We start from the raw sequence: 22281 nt of genomic DNA on the forward strand, positions 1-22281 counted from the left end.
GCTGGCAAGCAGGAGGATGCTGGCTCTGGCCACTGATGCTTCTAGCTGGTGCTACCTTGCCAGTGTCAGTTCCAAACAGGAGATGTGCCCCAAGACCTCTGCAGGGACAGGAGACTTGCTTTGGCACCACATTCTGGGAACACAGTCAGTCACCCTAGTGGTCACTGGAATATTTCACTCCAGCACTTAAAAGCCCACTCTGGAGTTCAGCAGAGCTGAACCATTCCAGCTCGTCAGCATGAGAAAACTACGCACCCACTAGATAGGCATCTGTGGGTCCATAGAAAAATGAGTGGGAGCATGAATTCGAAGGTTCTTCAAAGGTTCTGCAGTTCTCCCCAGAGTGAACAGTTTGACAGATGAGGAAGATAGTATGAGGTCTTTATTTTATTTTATTTTATTTTATTTTATGTTATTGTCACTAGGGTTATTGCTGGGGCTCAGTACCAGCTCTACAAGTCCACTGCTCTTAGCAGCAATCCTCACCCCCCTTTTTGTTTTCCTTGTGTCCAGGTTCAGGTGAGTTTGGTCAGTGACTTATTGGATGTGGTCTCTGTTAGGTTTGCTGGGGGCAAGGAGGAGTCGGGGTTTCTCATAAAGCAGTGCCCAACTGTCAGCATGATGGATAATACTGTTTTGTTCTTCAGTGAAGGTCTGGATTTCTTGAAGTTATCTTAAACTATATCTGGTTGCATGACCTTAAAGAAAACACAGTGTGGGAGTCGGGGGGTAGAGCAGCGGGTTAAGCGCAGGTGGCACACAGTGCAAGCACCTGCGTAAAGATCCCGGTTTGAGTCCCCGGCTCCTCACCTGCAGGGGAGTCACTTCACAGGTGGTGAAGCAGGTCTGCAGGTGTCTATCTTTCTCTCCCCCTCTCTGTCTTCCTCTCTTCTCTCCATTTATCTCTCCTATCCAGCAATGACAACGACAGTAATAACTACAACAATAAAACAACAAGGGCAACAAATGGGAATAAATAAATAGTAAAAAAAAGATTTTAAAAAAAGAAAATATAATGTGACTATTTGGGATATGCTTTGTGCTTAAGGGAGTGTGAAATATATATCTTCTATATCTATCTATCTATAGATAAATATATAGTTTGGGCTCAGTGCCTGCAAGAGAAATATACCACTCCTGGTAACCATTTTTTCTTCCTTAAAAAAAAAAAGACAGAGAGAAACTGAGTCGGGGTAGGGAAAAGGGGGAAGGGAATGGAGAAAGAGAGATACCTGAAGCATTGTTCCACTGCTCATGAAACTTGCACTCTGCAGGTGGGGGCCAGGGACTTGAAACCTGGTGAGGGGTCTACCAAGTGAGCTACTGTGCAGCTGATGAAATATACATTTTTTATTGGATAAGGCAGAGAGAAATTGAGAGGGAAAGGTAGACAGAGAAAGGGAGAAAAAGACACCTGCAAAACTGCTTCACCACTTGTGAAATGATCCCCCTGCAGTAGGGTAGCCAGGGGCTTGAACTGGGATCCTTGTGCTGGTTCTTGTGCTTCGTACTATGTGTGTTTAACCCAGTTTGCCACCACCTGACACCCCAAATATGTAATTCTTAAAGCACATGCACTTTAATGTCTCACAAAAGCTTATCATTGGCTAAGGGGAAAAAGTGTATCTGGGGTTGAGAGAAGTGGTCATTTATATTTTCAGGCTTACTAGGAGTATGAAATCTTCCTATCTAGCTTAATTTTCCTTCAGGGTGAAAGAAATAAATCTTCTGAGTCCCTGAACTAGATTTAGTTTGTCCCCTACCTCTGTGAATGTGTCCTGAGGGGACTCAGACCTTTTGATATGTACTTTGTAGTATATCAGCTGTACACATTTTTCTCTATTTATTTGTATATCTTTTATTTTTTGTGTGTGTGATCACCTTGCTCTCTCTGAGAAGCTCCATCACTGCCAAGAAGTCCTGAGTGATGCATTTTCTGGCAGTGATTAGGACTAGAAAAAGGGCTACAGCAAGCATGGTGGAATTTTCTAGAAATATTGCAGGAGTTCTGTGACCTTCCCATTTCTGCTCTCCCAGGCAGGAGCACCCTTCTGGGTCTCAGGCAGCAGCTGGCTTTCTCAAGCTCAGCACTGCACTGATTTCCAGGGGTTCCTAACTCCATAGTCTTATGGTAGCCTTGTGACTGCAGAGGAAGCTGGGGAGAGAATAAGCCCTCACAATTGGGGTGCTGTGTAGACCCTAATGAGAGGACTGATACTTTATCTTTCATTCTTAGGTTAGGTTTTGTTTTTTGCTGAGACCAACAGCAGGAGTCAGGGCAGAAGGTAGTGTTTCCCTTTTCTTCAGATCTCTCAGAGGGAATCATTAGGCTCTAAGATTGTATTCCAAGTCTATTTGTTGAGTAAATATTCCCCATGAAGCTCTGTTCCAGAATATTTATCTATTCATCGTCTTTCAATCTTATATCTCTATGAGGTGGCTTTGTCCTTCTTCCCCTTTTTTGACAGATGAGCACAAGAAGGTGCATCATTTCTTAAGACCACACAGACCATAAGCAGTACAGCAGAAAACAAATTTAGACAGATAATCTCCTGCCCACGTGGAGTTTCCTTTCTACTGAGAACATTGAACAACAAACTAATAAATGAAGACAGGACAGAAACCCTAATGTCAGAGAGCAGTGAATGCTGGGAAGAATATGAAAATAGATAGAATATGAAAATAGATAGAAAGAGGCTGAGGTGTTGACAGAGGGGTCAATCAAGGCTTCCCCAGATGGAAATTTTAGATAGGTAAAAGGAAATAGTTGCATCAATTCCTAGAGAAAGAATGCTCTGGGTGGAGGACTCAGTAGAAGACTTGCTGTGATTGGTAATGACTTGTGTGCTGAGGTGAGGGGGTGCGGTTTAGAGGAAGAGGGTAGGTACCATCAGAAAAGAAGTGTGATTTGTATTCCAGTTGGCTGGGGGTGATGGAGGGCTTTCATACTTAGGAGGGTGACAATGCATATGCTAGAAAATTCGTTCTGGTAACTTTGGAGAGAGGAAAATCAGGAAAAGAAATTACCAGGTTGTTGCCTCTCTGGGAAGGAGAGAAAGTTAAAGTGAAGGAGATGCAAACTGTGGAGACTCTGACCAAGCTTTAAAGGTACAGGGATGATAAATTCACTATCAGTTTGACTATGGGGCAGTGACCCAGAGAAAACAGAAACAATTGTGAAGACTAGATTTTTCTATTAGTGATTTAATATTGATTTACAAAATAATGAGATAAGGGATTGGACAGTGGTACATCTGGTTAAGTGCACATAGTATGAAGCAAAAGGACCCACACAAAGATCAGGGTTCAAGCCCATGACTCCCCACCTGCTGGGGGATCGCTTCAAAAGTGGTGAAATAGATCTGCAGGTGTCTCTCTGTCTGCCTCCCTCTCTATCTCCCCCTTTCTCTCAATTTCTCTGTCCTATCCAATAAAAGAAAAATAAAGCCTTCCAGAAGCCATGGGTTAGTAGTGCTGGCACCTAGCCCCAGTGATAACCTTGGAGGAAAAAAAAGAGAGAGAGAACAACAGGGGTATAATTCCACACTGTTCCCACCACCAGAGTTCTGTGAATGACTAGAATTTTATTCTGAGCAACTGGTTGGATGCTGATAAGATATTTAAAGGAAGGAAAAAAATAAGATGTGAGCCAGGTGTGTGTGTGTGTGTGTGTGTGTGTGTGTGTGTGTGTGTGTGTTGTGTATACACCTATGGATGTATAACTGGTCAGCCTGAAGTCAAAGTTCTATTGTGAACATATTAAGCTAAAACTACCACTTAGACTTCCCATGGAAAGATCACACAATCTTTTGTTGGACCTTAGTTTAGAGTTCAAGGGAACAGGAAGTATGAGGCCTATTCGAATCACATGGAATTAAAGTCCTCGACTGGTTGAGCAATTGCAGAGAAAATGTTTGCTCAGTAGAGAGAGGCGAGGAGGAACCTCAGAGCTGTTGTGCTGGGGGTTAGCCCACAAATGGACTCTGAGATGGTAGCCAGAAGGGTTTGCCATCACAGAAAGGTGAGGGAGGAAGAGAAGGCAACAGCGGTGAGCATTTAGCTGGGTCAGAAGTTGTTCATGTCTCTATCTTCCCAGTGATCCATGCCTTCTCCCTTCTGCTGCACTGTTCACCACTCCCATACATACTATTAATTATTTTTGTTAAAGATTTTATTTATTTATGAGAAATACAGAAGGAGAAAGAAAGCACCAGACATCACTCTGGCACATGTTCTGCCGGGAATTGAACTCGGGACCTCATGCTTGAGAGTTCAAAGCTTTATCACTGCACCACCTCCCAGACCACCTATTAATTACTTTTTTATGAGAAAAAGAGACCACAGCATCTCTTATCTCTGGTATATGAGATGCAGAGGATGGAACCTGGGGCTTCTTGAATGGAAGACCTGTACTCTATGACTGAGCTAGCTCCTCAGCACTCCCCACAGACTTTATGTGTTTGTTTGGCTAGGTCTTTAATCTTCCTCTTAGAATACAGCTTAGAGGCTGGCAACACAGCTCACTTTTATAGTGCACTACTTTGTCATGTGAGAGACCCAGGTTCAAGTCTAGCCTCCACTGCTTATAAGAGTATTTTATTCTGTGTTTCCTCTCTCTCCCTCTCCCTTTCCATCTCCTTCACTCTCTCCCTCATTCTCCCTTCTGTCTTGCTCTTAAAAGCAGGGAGAAGGCAGCTTAGAATGTCTACTTGGAGATGTAACTACAATACCCAGGACAGGACCTGGCATTTCATAGAACCTTGTCAAATGAATTTTCTGTATGAAGGAGATTCACTAAGACAGAAACTGAGAATCATTGACTCTGATAGACCCTGGGCATTGGTATCACCAGGAGACACCTTTCCAAGGCCTGACTGTATTCTCACTCATGGGGAAATGAGGAGTGAGGAAGTCACTCAGAATGACAGAATTTGTCAACAGAATTTTCTCAGGGAAGTTTGGGGAGACTCAGTGTGGTTGATATTTGTCTGTCCCCGAAAGGTGTATTCTGTGGCCATATGGGTGTCCTAGTGCCCCTACATGCCTGTGGGCTGTCAGAATCTCTGGCTGTCTGTCTGTACATCTATAGGTCCCTTGCCATTATGCACCTGTCAGTCTGTCTAGGCCTTTTCTGCTTCATCTGCTGGTGCCCTTTTCCAGTCCCAGGCTGCCTACCCTCATCTCTTGGCCATCATCTTGAAACAGTAGCTACATGTTAGAATCAAGCCAACACAACAGATGTAGTTTAAGGTCTAGATGACAAGATGTCACTGTCTGGCTCAGCTTGTGGTACATATTAGGCCTTTAAAAATGCACGCAAGTCTATATGAGACAGTCGGAATCTCAATCAGGAAGTATGAAGTACCATTTGTTGTAGTATTATTCTCACTGATCTAAGGACTTTGCAGACATTATTGACTTTGATTCTTACCAAACCCACTGACTTTGCTTATCTCAAGTGTGATCCCTGGATGTGAGAGTGATCTGGCTGGGATATCTGTCACCCCATTGATTGCCAGGGTTGATTCAGCTGATCTGGCTGGCTAAAAGTGTGTCCCCTTCCTCCCTCACTGCTCCATGTGTGTCCCTCCCAAAGCTGTGTGTTCCCTGAATAGCGATGGACCAGTCTTCGGTCAAGGGTATATGAATAGCTGCACACCCCTGCTGGAACTTCCAAACAAGCTCTCGGGTGTGATCCCTAAGACATCAACATCAGAAATCCCTGGAGAATTTCTTTTTTCTTTTCTTCTTTTTTTTTTTTGAGTCAGGGCCTCTGCACACAGTTTCACCACTTAGTTCTTTAAATGATTCTTTTTTTAAATTATTTATTTGATAAGACAGAGAAAAATTTAGATGGACGGGGAGATAGGGAAAGAGAAAGAGAGACACCCACAGCACTGCTACACTGCTAGTGAGGCTTCTCCCACCCCCTCAGATGGTGACTGGGGGTTTGAACCCATGTCCTTGCTCACTATAACTTAATGCATTCTACTAGGCACACCACTGCCCAGCCCCTTTCAGATGGTTCTGTTTTGACAACCTATAAACATAAAAAGCTGGGTAGTGTTCCCTTTGAGATCAAATACCACTGGGGCAGTAGAGTTCAGGAGAGAAAAGATATGAGAGATTTGAATACTATGTCTGAAATCTCTAATTCCTACCAGGCTTTGCCTAAAAACACCTCCTCCGGCACAGCCAAATCAGAAGACTAGTGTCAATTACTCCTGGTGATTATTCTGGAGCTTGTTTGTGGGGTGAGAGGCCCTTCTGTACATATTCTTGGGACTTTTCAAGGGTTTTATGGACCAAGGACTTCTAGTGCCTGAGGCTTTATGTCAGCTGGTAAGATCATCCAAATGGGAGAAGGCCTATCACACTCCAAAGGCTGGTGCCCGGATATCTTTAATTCCTGCTGAAGGGTCAGGGTTATTTCTCCACTGGGAGTGCTAATGGGATTCTAATACCCTGGCAAATGGGATTTTTTACAACTGCCATTCGGCAGTTACTGCCGCTGGGACAGCCCAATAAATCCTGCCGAGTCACCATCACCACCACCACCACGACCATGAAGCCTGTTTGTCTGTCCTGCTGCTCTGGATCCACTTCTCAGAATGAATTAGTGGCTGCCAGTATAGCAGGCTTGCAGCCCCAGGGTCAAAAGGAAACTAGATAGACTAGATAGACTATGATGGAGACTGACAGTGGCGTTGTAGGAAATATACTTTGGTCTTCTCTTTCTCTTTGTGTTTAGTTCTCTCTCTCTCTCTCTCTCTCTCTCTCTCTCTCTTATTATTATTTTTCTCCCCCGAGGAAATGCCCTTTGTTACTTTTTCTTATATAAATCTGCTTCTTTATTTTATTTTTTATATTTTGACAGAACACAGAGAAACAGGGGTATAGAAAGGGTGAAAGAGAGACTCTTGAAGCAGATGGCAGGGGACAGGTGCAACCAAGTGCACTACAGCCTGGCCTCTGTGTTTGGCTTTCTAATGCCTCTATTTTTGAGGATTTGTAGGTAAAGAATCAAAGGGTATCTTCCAAGAGCAGGTACCTCTCTGTCCTTGGAGCCTAGTGGCAGGTGATATGGGACCCAAGCAAGGGCAGTGGTGAATGTGATAGGAGAAGAGCACTCTCTGGGCTCCATCCTGATAACTGGGTTAAAATGGCTGACTCTGAGTGCAGTCATTGTCAGTAAAATATTGATATTCTGATACGTAGATGTTTAACATCCTGACTAATTGCCCTTTGAGTGCCAGTTCTTTGGGAAGCGAGACCACATTCATCAGCCTGCTGATTAGGGACAAGCTATCATTAGATTCAACATGATAGGTGAGAAAATTAGGTAGAGCAGATCACAGTCTCTCTATTTGGGAGAAGAACATTAATACTGGCAAACACAGAGTAGTTGTTTCATGGCCCAGGAAGTAGCACAGTGGCTAGAATAATGTATCTAAAAGCACGGGGTCCTGAGTTCAATTCCCAGTATCGCATGTGCAGGAGTTATGTTGTGATTCTGAGTGTGTATGTGTATAATATTAATATACACACACACACACACACACACACACACACACACACACACACACACACACATATATATATATATATATATATATATATATGGCTATGTTAGAATTTAGCTTTCCTTTTGCCTCCATCCCCCAATTCTGTAGTAGAATTTCAAGGGGGATTACAGCCTTCCCATACCCACTAAGTTTAAGCTGTCTGAGAAGGAACCTTTCCCTAAGGTATGGTCTTAAACTGGGGGGTTAGGGTTGCTTATGTATTGGGGGTTTGCCAAAGGATTATGATTTTTTTCAGTTTCCCTCATGGACACATCCCAAATACCCTGTGCCCATATCCCTTCTGCTCTGTATATGGAAATTCTCTGGTTTATAAGGGCCCAAGGTGAGCAGGTGGGTGAGCCTAGTACCTAAGGTTAAGGCAACAGCCAGTGACAAAAGCATAGCAATCCTAGGCCCTATGAAGGGGTCAGTGAGGTGGAATTAGATTGGCTGCCAAAGAACCTAGACCTTGGCCTTGATTTTGAGCTTGGCCTTCAAACTTTAGCCAGAGCTGGTATAATACCCTGGCCTGTACTGTTAAACACCCCCTCACTTCCTTCCTTGCTTAAAGATGTTGGTATGCTGCTAATTCTGCTTCTAAAACCCCTTCTGTTTCATTGGTTTAATCCCCCCTGCTTAACACTGTATTCTATTTACATAACCACTGTTAACTAAATACTGCCCTGCCTGCAGGGCATTGGTTTAATCACCACTGGTTCATGATGTCTTTTTGCTCTGCCCCCTCTCCTAGTACACCCTGATTTCCACCAGTCTTTTTTCACTCCACCCTCTCTATGTCACATCCTGTTTCCACCCTACTTGCCGAGTATATATAAGGACAGGATTGTGATTAGAGATAGCTTAGATTGCGCTGCATTCCACATGAATAAAGAGATGCTGCTTCCCAGCTCAGCCATGAGTCCCTGGTCATCTGTCTCCCGCCTGTGAAGCTAGCCCGGCATAATGATACAGCTGAAGCCAGGCTGTGGTACACCCGTGGGGTGCACGTGTTATCTTGCACAAGAACCAAGATTCAAGCCCCCAATCTTCAAGCTTCTTCATGAGTAGTGAAGCAATTTGTATCTGTCTCTCTTTCTCTTTCCTTCTCTACCTCCCCTCTCAATTTCTCTCTGTCCAATTAAATAAGAGAAAGGAGGGGAGAAAGGACCACCAAGAGCTGTGGACTCCTTGTGCAGGCTCTGAGCTCCAGTGATAGTTCTGGTGGCAACTACATCAGCCAATTAATTGATCATTATAAAAATGGATGGAATGTGGCAATGCTCCTGTGAGTATATATCAGGCTTGTACTTAAAAAAGCACCTAAAAACTAAATCTTAACACCCCATGGTGTTATACATATATGACTGCATCCATATTTTGCTTAAGATAGATTTTTTCCACTCCTGGTTGCAGGAATTTGGAGACATGGGGTTTTTGTCTTGGGCAATCGTGAATCCCGGCACCTGGCAGCTGAGCACCCTACTTCCTCTCTCTCTTCATCTTTGTAAATAGAGTTCCATTCTGTCCCCAGAACCCTCAGCCTACATGGCATAAACAGAGACTTTTGCCAAATTCCATTATGAATGCATGCACTTGGCAAAGCCAGCCTGTTGCAGGGGTAGATAGCATAATGGTTATTCAAAGAGATTCTCATGCCTGAGGCTCTAAAGTCCCAGGTTCAATCCCCTGCACCACCATAAGTCAGAGCTGAGCAGTGCTCTGGTTTTAAAAAAAAAAAAAAAAGCCAGCCTGTGTCAGAAGGTGACCTTTCAGTGTGACTACAGAGGAATCTGACCATGTCAAAGATGACCAGCATAAAGCCTCGCTCTATACCCTGAGTCACTTGCTATCCTAAAAGTTAGTCTTCACGATGGTAAGGAAAAAGAAACAGAATAAAGTGACTAGGAAGATGGTATTCACTCAGAGAGAGTCACGAGTTCCAGATACCATAGCCCACTTGTCCATTCCAGTGTACTAATTCCCCATCCTCTTTCTCTCTCTGTCACTGAGGCTTTGCTGGTGCTTTCTGTCTGCATGATTCTACCTCTTTTAAGCCACTTTCCTTCCTCCTTCAATTACAGAAACAGAGAGAGAGAGAGAGAGAGAGAGAGAGAGAGAGAGAGAGAGAGAGAGAACAGCACTACTCTGCCACTTGAGAAGTTTTCCCATGTGTCTGGTGCACCTATGTGCTAGGAGCTTATATCTGGTCTATGTACATGGTTAAGTGTGCACTCTACCTTGTGAACTAATTCTCTCTGTGTGCTGGCACCCCAACTGTCTTTATGGAGATGCAGAGAGGATCCAGAGCCCTTGGGACTGCAGTGGGCCTAATTGCTGGGCTTTCTGTGTCCTTGCAGTGATCATGCATCAAAGCATATGCTCAACTGATGGCTGGAATCATTTGTGGTGTGTTTGTACATTTTGTCTCCTGTTTGTTCATTTTCTGAATATATTTCAAATCTCTGTGTTGCTGGCAGGCTCCAGTCAAAGATTGGAAGTGGGAGTTCTGCCTGCTGGACTTTCTCTGCATTGTCCTTGCTCAGTTTTGGGGATCTCATCTGAATTGGGGAGGGGGAGGAGCACGGCAGCAACATTCCTCACAGCTGCTGGCTCTGCACAACTGAGATTTAAATGGCTTTGCTTCTAAGAGATTCCCTTCATCTCTCTCTCTGTTCATATGAGCTTTGGCAAGGCTATTCCAGACTTGCCCCACAGAGAACTCAGCCCAACATATGAATTCCTGAGCTAAAGACAACTGAGCAGGACATTGTGCTGAGCCTATGGTGTGTGTGTGTGCCTATGCATGTGTGTGTGAGTTACAGCCTTTGTCTTCAACTTCTGGGCTTTCCATAGCAGACCACACACATGTGGCCATGCTCACACAAGGACAGATCCAGACCGGAAATACAAAAAGCAACAAGACTTTTAAATCCAAGGCAAGGGTCAGCTCTTCCATGAGTCTGTCAGGACAGGGGGAGGCATAGAATGTCGCATTCATGGGAGATGGGATTAAGGAAGAGAGCAGCTTCCTTCTTTTCCTCAAGTCCTCCTTCACTGTCAGGTGCAGTGGAGATAGCCAGATGAACCGATAGGAGAGTGCTTTGAACTTTTTAGGCTCAAAGCAGCTTTAAGGATCTAAGGCATCGTGATCATCTTTAATCGTATGGTAACATTGATTATGGCGGGGGAGGTGTCTCTAGCTGTCTGGGCAGAGAGAGTCCTTGGAAGCTGAAAGTCTTTATCAGTATTGTTGTGTGAAGGTCCCTGGCAGGCTGAAGTTCAGGGAGAGATTTATAAAGGTAGTAGAGGGCCTTGGGTTAAGTTTTATCTTAATTATGTGTTGGAAAGTGGCTTTCTGCCAAGTTACAGCCTAGGGGGAAAAGAATCAAATGTCCCCTCTCCTGCAGCAGCTTCAGCCCCACTAATAGACATTATTACTTTGTGCCTGCCTCCAGCACTTCTGCTCCCAAAGCCTGGCATCAGACTTCACCAGGGAAAAAAAAAAAAAACTACTCAAATGCTGATGATGAGGATAGTGAGAATAATAATGACAGTCCATCACTGATGTCTCTGGGGAGAAAGCATAGGGAAATGGTCCCAAATGTAAACATTATGCATAGTTTACTAAATTAGGATGTTTCCTAAATTAGGAAGCTAGTTATTAGCCGCTGCAGCTGATAAAAGAGAAAGATCACAGATTTCAGTATCCAGAGGAAACAGGGAGTGAGTGAATCCTTGCCCTGATATATACTAGCTGTGTAGTCCTTGGTGAACCGCTGCCTGTGTCCAAGTTTCTTATCATTATATGTGCACAGAGTTAATATCTATTTCATAAAGCTGATATATATCTATATGTAATATATACATATATCACAAAACATATCAGTGTTATTGTATATAAATATATAAAATAAATATACTTATATAAATAGAATATACACATAACACAAGTATATAGTTATATTTATGGTTCCAGGTAATATGTATTTCAAATGGGAAGCAGCCTGTAAAACATTCAGATGGTTGCCTGGTACATAGTAACTTTTAGATAATAGTAACCTCAGCTATTATATGAAAAACAGGTATGATCTTCAGTCTTTGAACAGCCACAACATCAGCTTAAGTGAGTCTGAAAATGCAGAGGCAAAATTCCATCCCTAAAACTCATCAATCAGAATCGATTTCTGTAACCACTCCCCAGATTTGGTGAGGGCTGATTTCCTCGTGGTACCTCAAGTGTCCAGCACAGCAGCCTTTCACTGCCTTTTCTCACCCAAAAGCACATCTGGGGGGATGCCCCTGGCATTATCAGGACAAGAAACCCTGCCTTTGGTGCAGGTGCTTCCTGTCTCTCTTTCAACATTCACTCATTCACCTGCTAGACATTTGGATGCTGTGACCTCCTCCATCACTAAGAAGGGGTCTTTAAATGCTGGGGATAACTAAACAGGCAAAATTGTAGAAGTAGATATAGCCCCTCTCCAGTAAGCAGGTAATGGATGAGGCAGGCATTTGCCCTGAGGTCAAGGTCAAAATTGTGAAGATCATTTTGTGCTGGTGTCAGGCACTTTACTTTAGGCATGTGTGATTCTGGCCTTGGATGCTAACCCAGGTTCAAAACAATATTTCACAGGTAATGAACTTGCAGAGCTGATTTCTTGCTCTTTTGGTCAATGTGACTAGATCAGATAATTAAGCATAAAAATGAGAAACATTCTTTAGAGAAATTACATATATAAAACATCCTATGATGGGAGTCGGGCGGTAGCGCAGTGGGTTAAGTGCACATGGCTCAAAGCACAAGGACCTGCTTAAGGATCCCGGTTTGAGCCCCTGACTCCCCACCTGCAGGGGAGTCACTTCACAGGCGGTGAAGCAGGTTTGCAGGTGTCTATCTTTCTCTCCCCCTCTCTGTCTTTCCCTCCTTTCTCCATTTCTCTCTGTCCTATCTAACAATGATGACATCATCAACAACAATAATAACCACAAAAACAGTGGGAAAAAAAAAAACGACAACAAAAAAGGGGAAAAAAATTCCATGACTATCTAGGCTAATTTGTGGTCAGTTTTTAAATTATATTATGTTTCACTACCGTAGAGCTAAATAAATACGTATCTTCTTTACAAACGTCTAAACAAAGAAATAGCCACAAATAGCATTTCTGTATGAAATCTGGATGTCAAAAATATGGACTTCTTGTTAAACATTCTAGTGTGCTAGATGGAAGCTTCTTCATTCCCTTGATAATAATGTGTATTTGTTTGTTTGGGCTTCTCAAATAAATACACTAGATAAAAAGTAGTGCTTGATTGAACAGATTTCCTCTAATCAATGCTTTATTTCTAGAGTGTGCTTTTAATTTCTCAGAGTGCTTTTACATATATTATCTCATTTGATTCACACAATGGTACTATGTCTCAAGAAGCCGGTATTATTTTATTCGAAATAACAGATAACAAAAAATACACAGAGAGAAATAGGCTGGATGTCCCTGGTGAAGGGGACAAGTTGGCATGGTTAGAACTAGGGTCCCAGGCTTCTGGATCTCCGACCTGTGACCCTTCCCCCTTGAAAACATATACATTATGAGTAAACATGTATTGGGTATTGGGGAGATGGCGCACACAGTTAAGTGTACATAGTACCAAGCGCCAGGACCTGCTCAAGAATCTGGGTTCAAGTCCCCACTTCCCACCTGCAGAGGGACCACTTCATAAACAGTGAAGCAGGTCTGCAGGTGTCTTTCTCTCTACATTTCTATCTTCCCCTCCTCTCTCAATTTCTCTCCATCCTTTCCAGTAAGTGGGAAAAAAGGCCAATAGGGGCAGTGGGTTCATAGTGCCAGCACAGAGCCCCAGTAATAAGCTTGGAGGCAAAAAAAAAAAATTAATGTATTGGTCCACTTGTCAATGGGGAGGATGAAAAGCTTGGAAAATATGCATGGAGGAGCTTTCATGTTTCAGCTCAAGGAGAAGGTGATCTCTTTGTGCCTCTATCTCTTTCTCTTCTGCACTGAACACCATATTGGTCCACTTGTCAATGGGGAGGATGAAAAGCTTGGAAAATATGCGTGGAGGAGCTTTCGTGTTTCAGCTCAAGGAGAAGGTGATCTCTTTGTGCCTCTATCTCTTTCTCTTCTGCATTGCACACCGTATTGGTCCACTGTCAATGGGGAGGATGAAAAGCTTGGAAAATATGCATGGAGGAGCTTTCGTGTTTCAGCTCAAGGAGAAGGTGATCTCTTTGTGCCTCTATCTCATTCTCTTCTGCATTGTACAGAGAGAGAGAGAGAGAGAGAGAGAGAGAGGGAATGAGAGAATTCATCCTGAATTCTTTTTAACATTTTTACACTGATGTAGATGGAGATATTACATTTCAGGCTTGGAAGAGAAAACCATGGAGAAGGAGGTTATCTACCTTGACAAGGTGGCATGGTTCTGGGAGAAGGGTCAGCGTGGGAAGCAGCTCTGTAAGGCTTTGGTGGGAGAAGCAGGCAGATGGAGTAGTCTCCCCCAGCTTCCATGGGGACTTGAATCTTTTGAGCAGTGATCACACTGAGTTTCTGACTTCTCATTGCCTATGCTGTGGCCTAAGTCTGGTCCGCTGATTGGGTCTCAATTTATTGAGTTCTCAATCACACTCTACAGATGGATGTTTGATTGTGTCTGCACCCAAGATGTTTGTGAAAGACTGAATAATGTGTCAGGGGAAAAGGAAGAAGAAGAAGGAGAACAAGGAGGAGGAGGAGGAGGAGGAGGAGGAGGAGAAGAAGAAGAAGAAGAAGAAGAAGAAAAGAAGAATAAAAGAAGAAGAAGAGGAAGATGAAGAAAAAGAAGAAGAAGAAGAGGAAGAAGAAAAAGAAGAAGAAGAAAGCAGACTGAATCACACACCAGATAAAGATTCCAGGGTCACTGTATGGAGAATACTTTCTTTTTCATGATGCCTCTGCCCTTTCTGTACTGCAGAACCTGAATATCAGCACTGAGTGGACCCAGCAACTTAATCATGAGAGTCATGAAGGGGCAAAAATAAGACACAAGCTGGTGCTAGTGGTGCAGAGGGATCTGGGTGAATTCTGCCTTACTCTGCTTCTATATTCAATCCCGTGGCTTGTATATGCCCTTTCTATAATCTTCTTAACTGGCTGCCCAAGCACTATTTTACTGCAGCTCACCAGAGTGGAATCTGGTCTCTTTGCTCTAATTGTGGTTCCTGCTAAAGCTCAGGCAGAAAGATGTTTAGTTCTTGGCAGGGTCCTTGAAGAGACTATACAAGACCACCATATCTGAATTCACCTGCCTCTAAGCCATTGAACCCAGCTAGCCCATTTCTCCAGCCCAAGTGTCTAACTTTCCCATTATCCACCCTCCCCTTCCTCTGGCCCAGCCCCTGCTGCTTTCAGAGGTTGTGTAGCCCATCTGTGCTACTCAGTATTCTGGATGTCGACTCAGCCATTCGAATTAGTACTAACACAACATCCTCATTTACATGGAACACACAGAAGGTGACATTCTGTCTGTAACAACAGGTTATAATTATCATGTCTCTCATTTGTATTCCCTTTTACAGCTTCTTGAATTGTTTTCACATGCTCTGCGCCATTTGATTCTGCTTCTAATGCTGGGAGGTAGGCAATTACTCATTCACTCCTGCACTCACCGAATATTTATTGAGAGACTCAGGGATCTGAGGAGATTAAGGCAGGTGTGATTCTGCCCTGGTGGAGCTTCTATTCTAGGGGAACTAGATCTGGCCTTGTTCATTTGACAGTTGACCTGAGGCCCCAAGAAGCTCAAAGACTCGAATCCCTCCCACATGAGGGAAGACTAGAACCTGGACCTCATCCGGCTTCACCTGGCATTTCTCTGAGGATATAGGCAGCTCTCTCTGTTTCAGAAGTGAGATGCTTAGAATTCAGGATGTGTAACCCCATAGAAATTATATTATAAATGGTTACTATGTTACAAGGCCATTCACAAAAAGCCCAGTTAACCCATTTAACACATAATGTAGTTGAAACTTGCTATTAATAAGACAATTCTTTCCACCAATACACCATTGGGGACCTCCTCATATTGCTCATTCAAAATTGATGTCCTGTGAATAAAATCAACTCTTGGCCTTTTAATTCCCTTGGTTACTCATTGTAGGCAAGACACCACTCCTGTGAAACAGGTCCCCATTCCTCACTTTATTTTCCTCCCTCTCTCTCCTTTCTCTCTCTCTTAATGTCTCTCTCTCTCAGTCATGCAAAAAATCTAATGTATCTAAGCACCAAACATACTTTCTGTGGCTTGCTTGCTATTCAGTAAATTATTGACTTAAGAAGAAATATATGGCTGTTTCCATAGATACAAAATCATAATAACTAATTAGACCAACTTGTTTTCTAGAGCCTATTTCAGGGCCATTTTAGATGTAACACACTCTAAGTATCCTTTATTTTGGGTGTGTTCTTTTCATTTCTTGTTAGTACCATCAATGAGTAGTCTCTTATGCCGCTTCTTCTTCTTCTAGCGTTTGCCCTTCTTCCGTAGCCAGTCAACAGCATCAGGGTGAGCCTGATGTAAAGTTTCGAGACCTCCTTTGAATCTGGAAAGGTGGCAGTCGTTGACTATGTGGGTCATAGTCTGTCTGTAGCTGCAGGGGCAGTTCGGGTCGTCTCTGGCTCCCCAGTGATGGAACATAGCGGCTCACTGGCCATGGCCTGTTCGATAGCGATTGAGGAGGGCCCAATCATAACGTGCTAGGTCAAAGCCGGGTTGACGCTTGCAGGGGTCTGTGATGAGGTGTTTTTTCTTTACCTCAGCTGACTGCCAACTCTGTTTCCAAGAGACTGGAACAGAGAAGTTCAGTGTAGGCGTAGGGGACCAGATTGGGTGACAAGACGTCAAGCGTTGAACAGGGTGGGCGAAGATATCCGCGTATATTGGCAGGTCCGGTCGAGTGTAGACGTGGGAAATGAACTTAGATGATGCCACATCCCGACGAATATCTGGCGGGACGATGTTGCTAAGAACTGGCAGCCATGGAACCGGGGTGGAATGGATGGTTCCAGAAATTATCCTCATGGAGGAATATAATTTGGAATCGACCAAGTGGACATGGGGGCTACGGAACCATACTGGGGCACAGTATTCTGCAGTGGAATAGCATAATGCCAGAGATGATGATCGTAGTGTGGAAGCGCTCACGCCCCATGAGGAGCTGGCCAGACTTGCAATGATGTTATTCCTCGTGCCCACCTTTGCTGCAGTTTTTATGAGATGTTTGTGAAATGACAGAGTGCGATCGAGAGTAACGCCAAGATAGACTGGCTGGGCTTCATGCCGGATTCTCATATCGCCAAGCTGCACATTAAGCTCACGCGAGGCCGAGCTAATTGAAGACTAACTAAAAGAAATCAGGAGTCTTGACATTTGATAAGTGGGAGTAGTTTAGGTAAATATTATGCCTCTTCTATATTTCTGAACAATAGTCAGATCCAGGGCTGTTTCATTAGGTAAAACTCTTGAGTTCAAAGTGGAGGCCATAAGGACAATCTCTCCTCTCCTCCTGCTCCCATTTTCTATTTGAGACTGAACTAGAACCCACAATTTGCTTGGATGAAGAGGTATAGAGTTAGTTATTATAAATTCTATAATATATATTTTTTTCTCTTCTAGTTTTTCTGTAGAGGTGGCATCTTACGTATTATATTTGCTTTAATACCTAGGTAGTAGTATGTAGAGTTTGTCTTTATTTTTATTATTTATTTATTTTTAATTTTTTTCCCATTTGTTGTCCTTGTTTATCATTGTTGTTATTATCACTGTTGTTCTTATTGCTATCATTGTTGTTGGGTTGGACAGAGAGAAATTGAGAGAGGAGGGGAAGACAGAGAGGGGGAAAGACAGACACCTGCAGATCTGCTTCACCGCCGCCCATGAAGCGACCCCCCTACAGGTGGGGAGCCGGAGGCTCGAACCGGGATCCTTATGTTGGTCTTTGTGCTTTTCATCCAGTTCCCAGAATTTTATTTTTTTAACGATTTATTTATTAACAGAAAAATGTCCACCGGGAGTAGTGGATTCATAGTGCCAGCACCAAGCCCCAGCAATAACTCTGGAGGAAAAAAAAAAAACATTAAATTTTGAGAAAGCTTAGAATTCCTCTAGTGTAGGTTAAGTGAGAGCTGCCCAACAATGGCAAATATATATATATATATTAGTGGTATAGGTAAAGGAACTTTATAAAATTTTAAGTCCTCCTGACAATCAGATGTCATCATAATTTTACATAAACTAAACTGGAAAAGCCTGGACGATTTGCTTCAAACCACAAAACTTGTAAATGTCAGATCTGGGCTTTGACATCAGGCATGTCTGTTGGTTCCACTACAAAAAAGAGGTTGAAGTAATTCTGGGAAATGACAAAGAGGCAAATGTTGTTTCTCTTTTGTATCTGTTCACCATCATTAGGTGGAGTCCAAGATAACAGTGCAATTTGATTTTTGAGTGTCCTCAGATCTTGACTCTTGCTTGGGAACTTGGGGGCAGAAAGAGCTTTTCAAATGTCTTTCAAATAAAATTGATTCTTAGCTTTGATTTTTATCTTTTGTGTCTTGTGACAACTGACAGTTACTTTTGCCACATCACAGATTCTTTCTCTTGATGACTTGATGAGTTAAAAAGCTTTATATGTAGACTACTCCAAATGAAGGGGAAATAAATGATCACAACACCCCTGCATCAAGGCACTCCATGAGCGGGGAAGCAGATCTGCAGGTCTGTCTTTATCTCCCCCTATCTGTCTTCCCTTCGTTTCTCAATTTCTCTCAGTCTTATCCAATAAAATGAAAAAAAAAAAAAGGGAGTCGGCAGACAGCTATAATAGTTTTGCTTGAGTTTGGTGGAGCTGTGGATTCATAGTATTGACACAGAAGCCCAGCGATAATCCTGGAGGCAAAAACAAATCAACAAATGATACTCTTGCATCCCTATAGTCTGCACTAAAAAGACTCTATTTTCATATGAGTTGCATGCTTGCCTCTTCTCAGAAAGGTATCAAGACCTCCACATCCCATCCATACCTTACTTTCTCCTGCTTCCCTTTTGTAATCGCTGAAGACATTTATGCCTGGGTTTACATAAATTCACTTTTTTTTCTCATTTTCTCATGCAATAATAAGGTCAAACTTCTCTTGGAATCACAAGAAAATTAAAACTTAAATTGGTGTGATTTATATGAAAGGACAGTTATGCTGATAGCTATGAAAAGGCAACAGTGGCGAGTGGCTCTTTGTTGCAGGATTAAAGGGAGTGATGGTATGTGTGTCAATCAAGCTCAGCAGTGTATACTGAGTGACTGTGGTCATCCCTGAATCCTCTGTCTTGCAGTTGCTAAGCTAATTTTCAATTGTCTGGTTTTTCTTGAGACCACTGATGAGTGTATGCTGCAAATATTGGGAGAAGAAGGGGGCCAAGCAGGGGTGCCCCAGGTTAAATGCACATACTACAGTGTGCAAGGACCCAGGTTCAAGCCCCTGGTTTCCACCTGCAGGTGGGAAGCTTCAGGAGGGGTAAAGCAGGTCTGCAGGTGTCTCTCTGTCTCCCCCATCCCGTTTCCCCTTCCCTTTCTGTTTCTGGCTCTCTATCCAATAAAGATACTAAAAATTAATGTCTTTTTTTTTTAATTTGGGAGAAAAAAAACCAAGCCCTGTGCAATGTCTCATCAGATAACTGACCAAATATACTGCACACCAAGGGTGCAGGGCCCCAGAGAAAGGACTTCTTGCTGGTTCATTTTTAGCTGGCTCTCGAATGTCAAGAGAAAACTGCCTGCTCCGCCCGAGTCTGTGCCGAGATTCATTTCATAACAACTACTGTGCGCAATTCACGGTTGAATTGATGAGCTATCAGGGTTATGTGTTTTTGTAAAACAGAGACATCTAACTTGGAAAAGCTTTCTCCAGGGAAACAGACCTATTTGAGCTAAATCAAAACAAGATTAAAGTGTGATTAAAGTGCTGCAAATAAAATCTATGTGGAAAAGGTTGGAGGAACTGGGATTATTTAACCTGGGGCAGAAAAGCTGCCACAGAGACATCGGGAAAACTTCAGGTGTCCAAAATGTTCCCTGAACAGGGCTTTCCTCTGTCCCCATAGAGCCTGGAGCAGGAGGAGTGATCCTAAGCCGTATTATTAGAGATTTAGGTCAGACCATGACTGCGAGCCCTAGGATCATGTTAAAATCGCTTAGCAACCATTTAAAATATACTGATCGTTGGGTCTTACCCTAGGCTAATGAATCTCTGGAGGGGAGACCCAAGCATTAGAACATTTTAAAAGCTCTGCTGGGTGATTCTAATTTGTAGCAAGAGTTGAAAACTACGGGCTTAAATAAGGGACAGATTTTCTGACAACATGGGTCCCAGGAGCTGCTAAGCGAAGAATCTAGAGGTGTCTTTCAAATTTTGATGAGTCATAGTTGAGCTGAATTAGCTATTCTAGTTATACCAGCTGAGACTGCATCCTTGTATCTGACTGGGTGATTCCCCCCACACACACACACACACACTTGCTACTAAGTGATCTGGTAGCTTCATGGTATAGAGAATATCTCAGGGCTGGGTCTGCAGCATAATGATTATGTAAATGACTTTCATTGAACTCCCAGGTTCAGTCCACAGCACTACATAAACCACAACCCAACAGTGCTCTGGAGGAAAGAGAGGGGCGGGGGGTGGGGGGGAGGGAGGGAGAGAAAAGGAATATCTCAGTAGAGGTTCTCAATCAGTATTTGTTGAAGGAATGAATGAAAAAAGACCTTAAATGAGGGCAGTTGAAAGTGAAGTGCCCACTTCCTGAGATAAATTTCAGGAATGAATTCCCAGAAGCAATGAAATTAGGAAAATACCAGGTGACTTTTGGTATTTCAGAATCACTGATAAACTTCACAAGTTCATGTCCATAAGAGATTCAGATAACAGAGGGGGAGAGGTCATAAGTTGTAGAAACTACCATGATGCCATCCTGACTCCCCTGGGCAGACATCCTTACCAATGTGTCATAGAACCTCACCTCCCCAGAGCCCTACCCAGCTAGGGAAAGATAAAAACAGACTGTGGGTGTGGATGGACCTGCCAAGGTCCATGTCCAACAGAGAAGCAATTATAGAAACCAGACCTTCCACCTTCTACTATTCTTCTAAAGAATCCTGGTCCATACTCTCAGAGGGATAAAGAATAGGGAAGCTTCCAGTGGAGGGGATGGGACACAGAACTCTGATGGTGGGAACTACATGGAATTGTTCCCTGTTACCTTAAATCGTATTAATCATTATTAATTCACTAATAATTTTTTTAAAAGCAGGAGGGGTCATGCATGTTGATCACTCATCTGTAAAAAATAGAGAATGAAGAGGAGGCTCTAAGATTCCCTTTGAGGTGAAGTATTCTTTTTGTTAGTTTGAGGTAAAGAGGAAAGATGGTAAGGGGGAGGCTTAAGATTCTAGAAAAGGAGGCCAATGGTTAGCACAGTGGGTTAAGCGCATGTGGAGCAAAGTGAAAGGAGCAGCGTAGGGATCCCAGTTCGAGCCTCCGGCTCCCCACCCGCAGGGGGGTGTTGCTTCACAGATGAAACAGGTCTGCAGGTGTCTATCTTTCTCTCCCCCCTCTGTCTTCCCCTCCTCTCTCTATTTCTCTCTTTCCTATCCAACAACGACAGCAATAACAACAATAACAGTTAACAACAACAATGATAAACAACAAGGGCAACAAAAGGGTGGAGAAAGCCTCCAGGAGCAGTGGATTCGTAGTGCAGACACCAAGCCCCAGCCATAACCCCGGAGGCAAAAAAAAAAATTTTCTAGAAAAATTAACATAGTCAGTAAGACAGTTCCAGTGAGGAACTGAGGAAACAGCTAAGATACTTCTCACAGTAAAGAAAGTAGTGCACCTCTGATTTGGTTAGCTATTGTGTAACAAACTGATCTCAAATCAGACTGGTGAAACAGGAACTGGTTCAGAGCTCAGTTGGGTGATTCTCCTCTCCCATGTGGTATCAGTTAGAGTCCATTGGTCTTGTATGGCTGACTAGAGGGTTCAGTACCACTTTACTCATAGACGTTGTTGCTTTGGAAAGGCATGTGTATCCAGAACATGTGGAATAGCCTCTTCAGTGTGGGCACTGGACTTTCATGTGTTGGTCTGGAATTCCACAAACTGAGACAGCCATCTTGGGTTGGGTCACACCAATGTCTGTTATCTCTGCTGGATTCCAGAGGTCTAGCCAAGTATGGACACTAACCTTCAATTCCCAAAGTACCTGTGAGTACTTTGCAACCATCACTAATCCATCACAGTCATTCACTAGAAAAAAATACATATGAACACAGAGCAATAATGAAGTGGGAAACTACAATTCAATGGTCCATACATTGAGTGGTTGGTGCATGTCAGTAAAACAGGGATGGAAGCCAGAGAGTGGATGTGGGTTCTGGTGTGAAACCAGCCTGTTTTATCTTATTTGTTTGTTTATTATTGGTTACTAGCCTGGTTTCTAACACAGTCATTCATGAGTTGGCTATGCTGTCCTCCTCTGTGAAATCTACTTTAATCTGGAATTAGGAAAGAGAAGCTGTGCAGGAATACAGCAAAAAAAAAAAAAAAAAGGTTTTGGCTGGTTGAAGAGTGCCCTTGACTTTCACATATGCAGAAACATGGGAAAGAAGACT

At 43.2% G+C, this 22281-nt stretch overlaps 1 protein-coding gene across 3 annotated transcripts in view; it reads left to right on the forward strand.

Annotated features, from left to right (window-relative positions):
- The window catches only part of NTM (neurotrimin), a 1300688-nt gene that overhangs the window by 189401 nt on the left and 1089006 nt on the right, over window positions 1-22281 (forward strand). The gene's annotated exons all lie outside the window — the stretch shown is intronic.

The sequence above is a fragment of the Erinaceus europaeus genome, chromosome 20 (assembly GCF_950295315.1).
Source record: "Erinaceus europaeus chromosome 20, mEriEur2.1, whole genome shotgun sequence".
NCBI lineage: Eukaryota > Metazoa > Chordata > Mammalia > Eulipotyphla > Erinaceidae > Erinaceus > Erinaceus europaeus.